This window comes from Anabrus simplex, chromosome 3, assembly GCF_040414725.1.
Source record: "Anabrus simplex isolate iqAnaSimp1 chromosome 3, ASM4041472v1, whole genome shotgun sequence".
Lineage (NCBI taxonomy): Eukaryota > Metazoa > Arthropoda > Insecta > Orthoptera > Tettigoniidae > Anabrus > Anabrus simplex.
The window spans coordinates 133270116-133286112 of record NC_090267.1 but is presented as its reverse complement, the minus strand read 5'-3'; the positions used below and the strand labels follow the sequence as shown (position 1 = coordinate 133286112).

General features: G+C 40.6%; 1 protein-coding gene across 1 annotated transcript in view; it reads right to left on the bottom strand.

The window, feature by feature from the left end:
* The window catches only part of LOC136866067 (myosin light chain kinase, smooth muscle), a 230549-nt gene that overhangs the window by 102344 nt on the left and 112208 nt on the right, over window positions 1-15997 (bottom strand). The window lies entirely within an intron of this gene.

The window sequence follows — 15997 nt, the reverse complement described above, 5'->3', positions numbered from 1 at the left end:
GTAGGGCAATATTATCGTTCGCACAGTTACTTTGCGTGCAAATGCCTTTATAGTCACTATTTCAAGAAATTGGCTTGGGAAAATTGGTCGACAATCAGACGTGTTCAGTACATAAGCTATGACGGAGTAGTGTCTGGAGTGACGGATGTAATAACAACATTGGGGTTAAGTAGAATTGTGAAACTGTGAAGGAAGTGGAGCTACTTGTGTACCAATGAGGAGTAGAAAGGAAGTGAAAAATTTATTTTTAAAATACAACCTGTGACAATAAAATTCCGTGAATAGTCCGGTACTATCAACATAGATGAACAATGCACGGCGGTAACCTTACTGTCCTTCGAAATAGTCCCCTCCCATAACTATGCACTGTTGAGATCGGCGATACGCGTCCTGGAAACTTTGCCTGAAGGCTTCCTTTGGGATGGTGTTTAAAAGCCTCGTCACGTTTCGTTGGATGTCAGGAATATCGTCAAATCTCTTTCCTTTCAAAGCGAGTTTGGTGCGTGACTTGTCGGCTCTGGTCTTTTTCCGACGAGGGGATCCAGGAGAACGCCATTCCATGGTTTGTTGTTTCGTTACAGGGTCGTACCTGAGACACCAGGTTTCATCCTCAGTGACAATAGAGTTCAAGAAATTTGGTATCGCATCCGCCGTTTCGACAAAATCCTGTAAACCCTCTAAATGTGCCTGCTTCTGATCGTCAGTCAAGTGATGTGGCAAAAGACGAGAACACGTTTTCCTCTTCCCTAACTTCTGGGTAACGATTTGTCGCACGGATTTACGGTTAATCTGCACTTCATCCGCCATCATGCGCACAGTTAATCGCCGATCGTTCGTGAGTAATGTCCTCACCTTCTCAATGTTTTCGTCACTGACGGCGGTCGCCGGTCTTTCGCTACGGGGGTTGTCAGAAACACTTTCCCGGCCTCCTCGAAAACGGGCGAACCACTCTTGCACACATTCAAGGACAGTGCTTGGATCTTCATAAACACGTACCACCATCGCATGCGATTCTTTCGGTGTCTTGCCAAGAGTAAAACAAAACTATACATTGATCTTCTGGTCGTTCATGTTCCTGTTCGCAGTGCAGAACCAACGCACTAAACACGTACTGTGTCAAACAGGTCTTACAAGGTACACACACGATGCTCAACTGAACACCATTGGGAGCAGGTGGTAAAAACATGCTGCTACGCATGTGCAGCGTTGTGTGTCGCCAGTGTTGCTAGATCGACCATTCTGACTTCATTCACCGAACTTTATTGTCACAGGTTGTATGTTCCTCTCCTGGCTTGAGCTCAGGATGTCATAATGCCATTAGCGAAGTTTCAACATTGCCCTTCTATATTCAGTCACAGTATACAGGCGATTATTTTACTCGTTTTGACATAATTTTGGTTGCAGAGACTGAACGTGTTTTCTCATGCCATTTTTTTTGCTAGGGGCTTTACGTCGCACCGACACAGATAGGTCTTATGGCGACGATGGGATAGGAAAGGCCTAGGAGTTGGAAGGAAGCGGCCGTGGCCTTAATTAAGGTACAGCCCCAGCATTTGCCTGGTGTGAAAATGGGAAACCACGGAAAACCATCTTCAGGGCTGCCGATAGTGGGATTCGAACCTACTATCTCCCGGATGCAAGCTCACAGCCGCGCGCCTCTACGCGCACGGCCAACTCGCCCGGTCTCATGCCATTGAATGTGCCATTAAGTTTATAAGAGACTTCCTCAATAACACTTTCTCAACTTTCCCAGAGTTTTTTCATCCATGGTGTACCTAAAATAAAAGTACCCGTACCACAGTAAGATGCAGCCAGACTTCCGTTTAAAAAAATAACCAGAACAGGAAAAATTCAGAAAACTGTATCAAGCCATACAGGTTTACCCACATCATTGAGAACTGTATCAGGGCGACCAAAAGAGATAGAGTAAAACGCCGTGAGAAGTATGAATACCAAAAAACTCAGTTCCTATACTACAACCAGAGACGAAAAGCAGTACGCTCGGCAATCAGTGACACCAAAGAGGTTTGTAAGGTAGATATAAATAAAGTACACAACTACTTTTCCTCTTGTGTCTCAGTCCCTAATGATTTGGAAAGACCAACATATACTTCACACACATCTGAAGCTGAATATGTAGAATTAGATGGTACAATGAATATGGTCATTTCTGAACAAGAAGTAGAGTATGCAATCAACAAAGTAGCCGTCGACACATCCCCTGGCCCAGACCATATATTGATGAGGGCACTTAGACATGACACGTGCTATGAAATTGTAGCATTGATTGCAACAACCATGTTAAAAATAACACTGGTGCCCAAGATTCTTGAGAGAGCTAGAACCGTGCTTGTCCATAAGGGAGGAGACCCCAAGGATCTAGATAACTGGAGACCAATAACCATCTATTCACTAGTGAGAAGAGTAATAGAGCGCATATTAGATTCACGAATACGTAGCTACGTGAGCTTTAATGAAAAGCAACGTGGTTTCACAAACTCTGCCGGCACTCATATCAATACTTCCATCCTGGAATCTGACATCAGCCAAACACCAAAAGGTCCACTGTAACCTGGTTTTCCTGGGTATCACTAAGGTCTTTGACAACGTAGGGTATGAACACTTGAAGAATGCCCTCTCCTCCCTCGCCCTACTATCAAAACTATCTGATCTAATAATGGCACTACAAACTAATAATACTACTCAAATTGAATCCCATCACAAGAAAACCAAACCAATTGTTCTCAATAAATATATAATGCAGGGTTCTCCCTTATCGCCGGCGCTTTAAAACATTGCAACTGACCACATTTAATAAGAACTGTTATCAAAAGAGTTCCAGGAAGAACATGGATATTGTATAATAAAAATAGAGCAAAAAACGAGACTTCAGCTAGAAAGATCACCGAAATGGCTATCAAGAGATTCGAAGAAATTGGCATAACGATCAATGTCAACAAATCTAAATCCATTTCCATAGTAAAAGGAAGTCCTACCTACAAATCTCTAACATTGGATGGTTACAATGAAATTGCACCTATAACTCCTGCAGAGACGATCCGCTATCTCGGAGTAAACTATCACAATGCTACCATATTTGATGCTAAAGTAACGATGGAAAAACTTAAGAGTAACCTAGACGCATTAGCATCAACTCCACTACTGCAACCACACCAGAAATTTAATGTGCTATCAACCTACATGTGCCCATCTTTGATCTACAAATTCCACACTACACCTATACATCGTGTACCTGCGAGTTTCCTAATTGATACTGACAAACTTATCAAAAGCACTTTGAAAGAAGTTCTTCAACTTCCAATAGATACACCAGACAGCATGTTATACTCCGACAAAAAGTATAAAGGACTCGGTCTTTTCAGTGTCGGTGGGAGGCTTATCTACAGCACATAAATGTATGCCTTCTCCATCGATCCAACAATATACACATCAATCATACCAGAGACAAAGAAGTGCTTCGAAAAACTTGGCCTACTCCTGAATACTGAACGCGAATCAGTCAAAGTGTCGCTCCTGCGACAACTCCGTGAGAAAGAATTCGGTGCCTGGTGTGCCTTGCCACAAAAAGGTAAGGGTGTTATACTGTATAATGAATACACTCCAGCCAATCAGTGGGTAAGAAAGCCCGAAGGTTTAACCAGCAGCGACTGGAGAAATGCCATAAAACTGACAGCATATGTAGTTCCAGTTCGTGCATTACCTGGCAGGTCCCAAGACAAGAACCACTGTCGGCGTTGCCACAGTGCGATTGAAACACTTAGTCACGTCTTGGGTTCCTGTCCATTTAGTGACGCCCTGCGGAATGCACCACATCATCGAATAAGATCTACGATTTCTGAAGCCCTGAGAGAAAAGCACTATACAGTCTACGAGGAGGTACATGGATTGTCTCAGACAGGGTCAAACCGGCGGATTGACATGATAGCTATATCCGGGCTCAAGTAAAGGGTTCATAATAGACCCCACAATTAGAACCGAAGCATCATCCACTCAACCACATGATGTACACAAGGAGAAATGTGATATATATGAACCCACAATTCCATACTATGCCGAGAAATATCATCTGGACTCCATAGATGTGTTAGGATTAATGATAGGAGCAAGAGGCACCATCACTCACACATTAAACAACTTGTGTAAGAAATTTAATTTGCATAACCAATTCATTAAGGACATTGGGTTAGCAGCCCTGAAAGGATCGTTAGCAGTAGTAAAAAATCATTTATACTCCTAGCTATATATTTGTCCTATGAGGAATTTCTCATGGATTTCATAACTAGTGACTGATACAATTTTTAATTATTTAGGCTTTACTGTAGTACACCTATTTATAGACACATTTTAAACGGCCCTTGCAATTACTAATCAAAATTTATATGTAAGCTTTGTCTTTTTGGAAGCCTCCAAATGGGGGAAGCAGAAATAAATGCATTTTACTCCTACATCATTTCTGAACTCCGGAATTAGGAGTTAAGCTTCATTCTTAGTTATTTCAAACTGAGGCTAACACTTCATGTTTTGTAAACAATTAACTTATACAAACTGGGAATGTTCTGTTATTTTATTAGCATTGAAGAATACTTGACACAGACACAAACTCTTAAAACGGTTAAGATGTGTTATAAACCTTGATGGGAAGATTGAACTGAATTACAGGTACCTGAGAAATATTTTTTCAATTAAAAATTACTTTTTTCAACAAGTAAACGTAAAATTGCAATTACTTTACGAAACGCTAGTCGATGGTCTACAACCATACTCTTCTAAGTCCATTTTTATTAAAATATTAGTTATGAAGCTCAGGGAATGTTCCATGTGCAGAACTATGCTGTGAATGACAGGGAGGGAGGAGATCTATTTAAAACACCAGATATCAGCAGAACCGTTTTGTTCTACGTCCACATTTTCTATTAATTTCCGGACCATACTGTTCCATGTCCAGGAATCACAGTTCTAACGCAACGTCAGACACAACATGTCCATTGCTTTCATTAATTTTTTGGAAAGCGACAACCACAATATAAACATTATAGAACATGAATACCGAGAACCTGGTTACAGTGCTGTTCAAAATGTCGTTTCAACGCATGCAGTTATAGAACAACACATTACAAATATGGAACTCCATAGTCCATTTCTTTTTTTCAGGGTTATTTTGAACTGTAGGTCAAATAAAAAATTCAAAGTTAGCCAAATGGTGCCAAAAGATGTTTTTGATTTTTGATTTTAAATCAGTTTCTCTTAAATCAAATCTAAAGGAAGTGTCATACTCAAAATTAAAGCATATACAATATGCAAAGATTAGTAGTTCAGTGAAATACAAATGCTCATTTTCAGATGGTGATTTCAAGGAAGTTAACATATTAGTGCACGCAAAGACGAGGTCTAATTCTACTGCAAGTTTACCACAACCAAAAGTAATTAGCACTGCAAGCCTTAAAATTGATGCAAAGAAATAAGGAAATTAAGTCACTTACAACAATTTCTCATTAGAAAACAAATAGGTATGGAACTGTTTCTGAAGTGAAACTTGAATCAATGATGTCAGAAACTAATAATAGTGTATTAAAATTATTTGCTAAAATTAATATAACTAATATAAATGTTTTATGTCCTTCGTCTCTGAAATAAATCTATTTCTGTGAGCCATTTTGTTCTATGTGCATGACCGTCATCTCTTTGCGGCCTATTAATTTCCAACGTTTGGAATGGTTTGTTCATTAATACATTAATAACATAGGAACCTAGTAAATTCACAAGGTCAGCCTATGATAATAAATAACGTATAAATTGACTGCCATAAAATGAAATCGCCTTCTACTGTAAAATGAGATAAATGGGACTTGGAACAACATAGTTCTAGACCATCGTAGTCTTGAGAAAATCACTGACCTTGTTTTTCGCATTGGGATGGAACAATACAAAGGATACAAGGACAATATATAACTTAAATTTGTGTGTTTTTTTATCATAGAAACATAAAGTGACTATCATCACCAGGTGGGACAAAATATGATACCTTGGAATTTTCGAAATTATTTTTCCCACCATTTTTATTTTAGTTACTGACTTTTGGCGTTTTGAATAATTTACCATTTACGCTGCAAATAACTTAATTGGCTGTTCATATTCTCATCGCTAAGCCTCGACATCTTTGGAGGAAAGTAGATTTTTGCATTTACTGAAAAGACGCCCTACAGGGCCATTTGAATGAATACGTGTGTTTAATTTTGATAAAATTGTTGGTATAAATATGATGTCTTTGTGAGTACTGGAGAAATAAGAAAGTACCTCATCCAGAACTGGCGAAATGACTGCTTCTGCTGTAATAGAACTGATAAAGTTATCATTATCACAATTAATTTTCCCTCGTTTCTTATTCAGTGCGATGTATATCAATCACTAGAATGTAACGATTACAATTTGCTCTCAAGAAGTAAATTACAAGTAAAAATTACATCTTGTAAAAAGTGACGATTACAAGTAAAAGTTACTGATAATGTAATCGTTACAAGTAATACGAATACTTTTACTCAATTACTTCCCAAGTTTCGTTATAAATTGTATTTCCTTTCACGATGTTGTCGTATAATGTACAATTTGTATTTAAACGCTGTTTTAATCCATTAGCCAACGGCCGTAGCCGTGTTGAAACACCGGATCCCGTGAGACCTCCGAAGTTAAGCAACTCTGGGCGTGGTCAGGAGTTGGATGGGTTGCCACGCGCTGTTGGTTGGGGGTAAGCGAATGAAGGAGCGGAAAGGAACTGGCCACCCTACCGCACGTAAACTCCGGCACAGGAACACCTCTGTGGAGGTTCGGACCTGCCTTCGAGCAGAATAACCCTTACCTACTTTACCTTAATCCATTAAAAACTGCCTCAATGATTTGCCACGTACTCATATCTTTTTAATCTTGTCATTTAGGTAAATTTTGTTACACGGGTACTCCTTTTTCATGAGTGAAGGGCACAGTGTTTAAGAACATCTTCTATAGAATATGCGAGTATTCTCTAGTACTCAAACACTTCCGGCTCGACGCTACGTGTGTCGGGTACCTTAACGTTGCCCGTGACTTACGCCAATCAGAGCATAGCCTTGTTGGCTCGGTACCAACATTGCGAACAAGGCGGAAGATATAACGGCAGACAATGGTCCACTTGCAGTATCTCGTGCTGTGAGACAGTCAGGTTACATCGACAAGTGACCTATTGAAATCTCTTCACATCTCAGGTCGTATGGTCTTCTACAGTGCTCCGTCCTCGGTACAGGCGCGCTATTCATTACCGACAGTCCTGTATGAACATTCTATTAAAGACTAACTGTACTATCCGTAGCTGAATAACTTAAAAATCATAGGATTAAGATTAACAATGATAATAATGTTATTGCTTTTTATGTCCTGCTAACTACTTTTGAAGGTATTCTGAGACGCAGAGGTTCCGGAATTATGTCCCGTAGGTGTTCTTTTACGTGTCAGTAAGTCCACCGATACGAGGCTGACGTATCTGAATACCTTCAAATACCACCGGATTGAGCCAGCATCGAACCTGCCAAGTTGATGTCAGAAGGCCAGCGCCTCAACCGTCCGAGCCACTCAGCCCGGCTAGGATTAGGAATTTTTTTACAAGTTGCTTTTACGTCGCACCGACACAGATAGGTCTTATGGCGACGATGGGACAGGAAAGGGCTAGGAGTGGGAAGGAAGCATCCGTAGCCTTAATTCAGGTACAGTCCCATCAGTTTCCTGGTGTAAAAATGGGAAACCACGGAAAACTATCTTCAGGGCTGCCGACAGTGAGGTTCGAACCCACTATCTCCCGAATACTGGATACTGGCCGCACCTAAACGACTGCAGCTATCGAGCTCGGTAGGTCTAGGACTAGAGGCTAATTAGTTGCTACTCGAGTGGGCCTTGACGGATAGGGGCTGATGACCATACGATTTTTCACATCAGACGATCAGGAATTCTTGATGGAAGAACTATAAAGCAGTCAGTGGAGGAAAATTTGGAATGATATTAATAGACGAATAAGCCTGAGTGGAGATTTTAAAAGTAGGAAAGTTCATAAAATGAAGATAAAGTTGGAATTCAAGAGAACAAATTTAGGAAAAAAAAACTCGTTTATGGGAAAAGGAATTAGGTATGTTCCGAGCTGTCAGTGGAGAGATGGCGTGGAATGATATTAGTAGACGAATAAATTGAAGTGGTGTCTTTAAAAGTAGAAAAGATCACAATGTGAATATAAAGTTGAAATTAAAGAGGACAAATTGGGGCAAATATTCATTTATAGGAAGGAGAGTTAAGGATTGTAATAATTTATGAACGGAGGTTTGATAAATTTCCAACTAATTTGAAATCATTTAACAAAAGTTTAGGTAAACAACTGATAGGGATTCTGCCACCTGGGCGACGGCCCTAAATGTAGTCAATCGTGATTGATTGATTGATTGATTGATTGATTGATTGATTGATTGATTGATCGATCGATCGAAATAACCACTATAATCGCCAGTCAACTCGTTACCACGACTGCTGAATAATATTTTTATGCCAGTAAATTCGACGTTGCTGGACTTGAGAAATGGAAATCCAAATTCGGAAATAACACAATAAGGTAAAAGCATATCACATATTTTCCCATTTTCACACCAGGCAAATGCTGGGGCTGTACCTTAATTAAGGCCACGGCCGCTTCCTTCCCACTCCTAGCCCTTTCCTGTCCCATCGTCGCCGGGAGACCTATCTGTGTCGGTGCGACGTAAAACAACTAGCAAAAAAATTTTTTTTAACCTGGAAACAGCATTGCAAACAAATTTTGTTACGTACATTTTTAAACAGAACTAATACTTCTGCAGATGTGTGGAAGTTTGTGAAAACTGCCGTAATCACGAATATCTATGTTATTATTCATAGTAGGGTAAAACACAGGATCACAAATATATCTCTAAAATAAATTTTGCAAAACTTTCATAATATACAGTTTCCCATTACAGATAATATTAACGGAGAGATTAAGCACTTCCTGATTCGGTTTCCTTAATATTGCTACACCGCCGTATAAAATAATACTAGCGGACCCGTGCGAGAAATCTCGCATGTTCATAAAGTATGTGGTGGAGTAGCCCCCTGGTGAACTAAGGAATACACAAATCAGTACAATATTAGACATTTTTACTTACCACTTAAGATAATGTTTGATTTTTGAACGGAGGCAAATGCAAGAGCATTATTATACTGACGAATGTTCCGGAAGTAAATTTGGTTTTGCTATCATTCTTTTCTTAACTGATAATTACATAATATTACAACGACATGAAACAGGTGTCCCAGCGACTAAAATGTGAAGTGGACAGCAATGATGGCGCGTATTTTCCTACAGCAACAGTATTTGCAAATCGCACACTTCGTACAATTTTTAACTCACTTTTTAAAGAATCAATAATTATGAAATGAAAGTGCAATTCGTCACTGCTAGTGTCTATTCTCTTTTCTTTTGAATGCTCATTTGTCACGATCCGTTACTCATGGGCACCGCAAAAGGGATCTATATTACTGAAATAATATATGTGATGATACTGGCTGTAATAAGATACGAACAAACTTTAAGGGCACATTCCTCACGCGTATATGAAGAAAATATAATATATGGACATGGGTCTGGAAAGGCTTTATTACCATGCTAGAACTCATTTTCTACAACTCCACTAATCGCGGGAAACACATAGGAACAGAACATACCAACATAGTGCATGGAACTCTTTCTAACAGGAAATGTTCGAAATGCCTTCCGTTAGTATTGGTACACACTGACAGGCCCTTGTTAAAACAAAATATTGGTGATTATTATTTTAAGATAAGTATGTTTCTCGAAACAAAAGGTGATCAAACACGTCCTTGTGTACAAGCACGACCAAAACGAATCGACAGATTAGCAGCCACATTTCTTGGCTAGCTAATACACTGAGATTTATCTACAGGGATCACCCTGTAGATAACGCCTTGCACGTTGGAGAAAGTATAGCTGCAACCGTTAGGGCGATGTGTGACGTATCACATCTAACAACGTTTTCACTAACCACAGCTACGACGCTATTTAGAGCAAAGAAAATACCAATAGTCAAGTAAGGCAGTGAATTTATATGGATCTCCTCAAAATGTCAAATTTATCCATCGAGCAACTGGCCGTGCGGTTAGTGTCGCGCGGCTATCAGCTTGCGATTCGAACCCCACTGTCGGCAGCTCTGAAGAGGTTTCCGTGGTTTCGCATGTTCATACCAGTCAAATGCTAGAGCTGTACCTCAGTTAAGGCCACGGTCGCTTCCCTTCCACTCCTAACCCCTTCCTATCCCATCGTCGCCATATGACCTATCTATGTCGGTGTGACGTAAAGTAAATTGCAACAATGAGATCTATCCAGTCCGCAATAGAAACCGTAAAAGAAAGATACTTGATAATAATTATACGTATCTTAAGAACTACACCTTAACGTCTAGCATATGAACTAGCAAAGAGACGTTCTTCATCGAAGACATCAAACACTGTATGATATTGCCTTCTACACCGCACGGAGAGTGCTTATCCGACAAAGAGAGGGAAAAAGAGTCAAGATTTTCAAGGAGCCTTACTCATCGGATGCCAGAATAGACAGAAGCTGATCGGGACATAACCAGATGCTACGTAGCACCATGACACGATTAGCTCTTCACGGCTTCCGCCGTAAGTTGCACCAACTCAGTGAAGAGTGTGTGTTTGTGGAAGAAATGTCGCAGATACCCCTCCTTCAAATGTCTAAAATTTCCTAAGGCATAAGCGAATATAGCAAAGAATCATGATCAGTTATTAACTATATGCACATTCGTGCTCGCTACCATTATTATTATTATTATTATTATTATTATTATTATTATTATTATTATTATTATTATTATTATTATTATTACGAGGTACCCGTGGAGCAGAAAGAGGTGAAAAAAGGTGCTGGGGTGAATGGGTCTACCTACAATATCAAAATTAATTTAAAACTTGAATTGAAGGTTGTATTTCTTCAAAAACAACAAACTTAACACATTTTCACTTGATCAATGAGACAAGGAAACTTGAAAAGCCGCAACTCATATACCCTCAGGGAAGGTTCGAGAGGATTCTGGACTAATCCGGACACACCCTCTAAATTTTTATTGGTTAATTCAAAAATGAACAAGAAATGCGTGATTGGTTGAAAATTAATTACAACAATTCGTGATAGGCCAGATTCAAAACTGGCGGAATGAAAAAGAAGTGTAGCCAACCCAAAAATAAACGTAGATTCAGTTATGAAAACGTAGAAACACAAAACTTTTTTGAATTAAAAGTTCTTCCACCTTGCGCCAGGGTGCATGACCTCCGTTTTTATAATGACATCTATGGAAAAAAGTTCAAACTTCTTGAAGTAAACAACCACAAAGCAAATAAGTTCAGTCAGTTTAGGCAACTTCACAATAACACAATTACTTCATCCTTCGGTAATGACATCTTCTGATTAAAGTTCCAACTTTATGTAGTAGCAGTTTCACATTTGTTGGATAGAGTTTATTAAGGCGCTTGTTTTGAATGTGCGGAGTTGAGGTGTACCTCCCGGTACAATTATTATTATTATTATTATTATTATTATTATTATTATTATTATTATTATTAAAATATGCTGAAATCTATTTCTCCTTTCAGAACGAGGGCGAGGATGGTGCTGCTCGTCCACTGGTCCGTTTAGGTGATCTGGTGATCGTCCCTTGTATGTAAGCTCCAGGAACCGCCGTGAATCCTTCAGAATATGGATCGATTGAGGAACATCCCGAATGAACTCACTTCATTCGCCAACTTCATGGTAAATCTGTGCGTTCGAAACCAGTGTGTATTAGTACGACGTCAAATGACTAACCAAAAAGAAAACAAAAGGCTGAGAAGTTTATTTCTAGTACAGTATCCATCCCATTAGATGTACATATGTTGAATACACAGGATGAAGACTGGTTGACCGAGCTCGATAGCTGCAGTCGCTTAAGTGCGGCCAGTATCCAGTATTCGGGAGATAGTAGGTTCGAACCCCGCTATCGGCAGCCCTGAAAATGGTTTTCCGTGGTTTCCCATTTTCACACCAGGCAAATGCTGGGGCTGTACCTTAATTAAGGCCACGGCCGCTTCCTTCCCACTCCTAGCCCTTCCTTGCCCCATCGTCGCCATAAGACCTATCTGTGTCGGTGCGACGTAAAGCAACTAGCAAAAAAAAAAAAAAAAAAGACTGGTTGAATCCCGAACTCTTCTACCATGAGGTGTCTATAAACGCCCTGGTGACACTGAAGAAGCGTAGTAGGGAAAAGAAGACTGAAGTACTTCCGCAATCAGATCATGATGGATATTAAACTGGCGTAAGTGCTTTCAAACTAGAAAAAAAATCAGCCATTGTTCTGTCCATTTCTTTATTATGTGACGCCGATAAATATAGCCTTAATTAGAGAGTCTTAAGTTCATTAATTTATTATGTGCCGATCAGTTGGACGCTGTTGGTAGCGAGTCACATGCGATGGGGGTGGATTACTGTAGCTCCAGGGCAGAGGAGTTCATGTTGTGTGTGGTGTGACACAGATTTAACAAAACGTTGGGTCAGGCCTGCGCAAACAGCATTCGTTGAGCCAGAGCGCACACAGGACGAGCGGAAGAGCCGAGTTTCGGCCTGGGGACCGTGGGTTGAGCAAGTCTCGTTTCCGAGAGGTAGGCAAATGTATAGTCAAAATCATGCAAAACTTGTCCCTTAAAAACAAATACAACGGTCCTAAGAAAGATCCATCATTGCTGCCACCTTATAGTTACATATGAACATTACAACACATTACTGGACCAAACAATAGCTTACTGCAAGTGGCAATGATGAGATTCACTTAACATAGGACGTAATCCTACATCAATCAGGTTAGAGAAATCATTATTCTATGAGGGCCATTCAAAAAGAAATGAGCTGGAGGCTATAAAATGAAAACCGCCGAAAGGATCGTAATGCAAATGCCTGCGGAAGAAGGTGCGGTCCCTATAAAAGCGCTGAGGTCCTAAACTCACCGCTGGAGGGACATGGGTGCACACCACGTGACGACAGAGCAAGCATGCGCACGCGTTGATCGTCCACTGTATCCAGTTGTGCTTAAAACAGTGAAATGGAGGCTTCAAGAGAAGAACAAAGGGGTGTAGACGTTTCCTGACACCAGAAGGAGTGAGAGAAACGACAATTCGTCGAAGAATGGCACAAACGTACGGAGAGTACTGCACAAGCGATTCAGGGAAAGTCGATGATGCACGGTTTGATGTCCAGCCGGTAGATGCCCTCATTATGCAAGACTGGCGAGTTACGGCAGCAGCCATTGCCGCAGAGGTCGGAGTGAGCTTCGGGAAGTGTTCACGCCGACATACTGAAATTTCGCTAAAAGTGCACCCGGTGGGTGCCTCACAGTTTTAAACCAGCACAGGAAACATGTCGAACTAACCTCTCTCTTGAACATCTGCTGCACTGTGCCAAGGAAGGGAATGAGTTCATGTCACGAGTGGTCGCTGGAGACAAGACATGGTGTCATCACTTCGAACCCGAGTCAAAACGACAAAGTCTCCAGTGGAAGCATGAAAGTTCGCGGCCAGCCAAAAAATCCAATGTGAGCTAAAGAAGGCTCTGAGAGGTAAACGATTGACCTCGGACACCGACGTCAAACAGTACGTTCGGAACTGGTTCAGAACGCAGCCCCAGGAATTTTACCAGACGGCCATTCACCGCCTTATGTCGCAGTGGGACAAGTGCTTCAATAGTGCTGGACAATACTTCTTTTTATACCCCCGGCTTGTTTCTTTTTGAATGGCCCTTATACTTACCTGATGGCGTATTAGCACCGAATGAGACATCAAAATGAAAGACTCTTGAGTAGACGAGGTGAAGAAACTATCAAAGACATAGGAATTGGTTTCTACCGGAGAAGAAATTCATCAAGTTATGACAGGATATTGTGTAAGAAGGTGGTCGAAAGACTGGAAGACATAGAAAGACAAACAATAAAGACAGAATATAACAGCAATAGAACACTAGTAAATTTTTGTAAAGTAAGTTAAAATATGACAACAAAAACCGAAATAACTAAAACGGAAATAAGAGGGATAATTCATTGGTTGATGAGAGTACTAACAGGATTATCTCTTGCCAACCGACTACGGTAGAATTCGATACCACAACGATGACCACTGTATGCAAGCGACTGGGTAACAACGAATTCCCTATGTTTCCAGCACGTCCTAATGAGATATCGGCGTGGAATGAAAAGTGGAGCATCTGGCAGCCAAGACTGAGTAATAAGGCGGGAGTTCTTTATTTATCCTGGCGGAGAGTGTGTTCAATGACACGATATCATCTGAGCAGATCACCGGCTCCACATACCAGCAACTCTTATCGCCACTGTTTGGTGAAATAACAGCTAAAATTATTTCTAAGTTCATCTAACCTACTTTCTGACAGAAAAATGAGCTTGATGAGATCATCGCACAGTATTACAAAAGATGAATGTCAAAGAGAAATTGTGTGAATCAGGGCGGGGAACAGAATACCGGGTTGGATGTTTCAACAGTTCATTCGTGTTAATTTTGTTGTTGATTCATTTCAAGAACTTTCAACATCAGACCGATTCATTTGTGTGTAATGATAAGTGAAAAGCTGCGTTATTGGGGGTCTGCTGTAGAGAGGGTTAAGGTTATTACTGAGAGGGCTGGACGGCTGGGTAGCGCAGTTGGTTGAGTCATTTGCCTTGCATGTTCAAGGTGGTAGGATCACATCCCAGTCCAGGCGGTGGGCTGCAAAATGTGCAAGATCCCTGTCAGTAGGTACGTTAAAGATCCCCAGTTTTCACACTCTGTAATTACCGAACTTTTACTGAAATTAAACGGAAATAACTTTTTGTTTTTAAAAGCTGTCTTGTGTCGCAGTTAACACAGATAGTTTCTGGTGACGATAGGAGAAGAAAGGGCTAGGACTGGGAAGGAAGTGGCAGTGGCCCTGGGATTTACCTGGTGTAAAATGGGAATCCACCAAATTTATTTTTAGGTCTGCCAAGGGGAGGCGCTCCATCCTACCATCTCCCGAATTTAAACAACCAGCTGCTTGACCCATGGCGCGCAGAAAACTCACTCGGTAGACGTTAAACTTATGTTGTTATTGATTTTACGTTGCACTAACTACTTTCACGTTTTTTGAAACTACCGAGGTGCCAGAATTTTGTCCCGCAGTAGTTCTTTCACATGTGAGCTCCTTTAAATACATCAGACTGAACCAGGACCGAATTTTGGAAAGTGGAAGAAGCCTAACGAACACATACTGTGCCCTGCATTTTAAAGAAAGAGATTCTATCTACAGGTCCGTAGTGGACGGCACAAGATTTGGATGAACGTTAGGAGATTTAAACCCAACTAGGTAAGATTTAATCACGGGCCATTTGCGACTCATCTGAACAAAATAGGCGTCACCGCTGCATCCAATTGTCTGTGTGGTGATAGAAATAGTGGGGATGCATATCAAATCTGTTTTGAATGCGGGAAGACCGACACCAATGACCAGACTTTATCAAAGCTCTCGAGGAGCTTGGACCTCCACAGCCAACAAGTGTCCAACTGTTATTATCCACAGGAAATTCACTAATATACTGGAAATGGCCTCCTTTCTGAAAAAAGGTGAACTTAACACATGAAGTAATCCGAATTTTCCAAAATGTGCCGTGAAATATGGCTAAATAATTCAGTGAAATTCTTTTGATTGTGGTTGTGCTGACATTTTTCTTTTGCAGGAATCTCAGCTGATATGGACTAAAGGAGCAGCTATTTGAAAGTAACTATGTAACTGCCTATGTATTGCGTGTAATTGCGAAGTTCAACTCTTTTAAATGTCTTTGTACAGTGTTGATGACCAAATGTCTCCTGG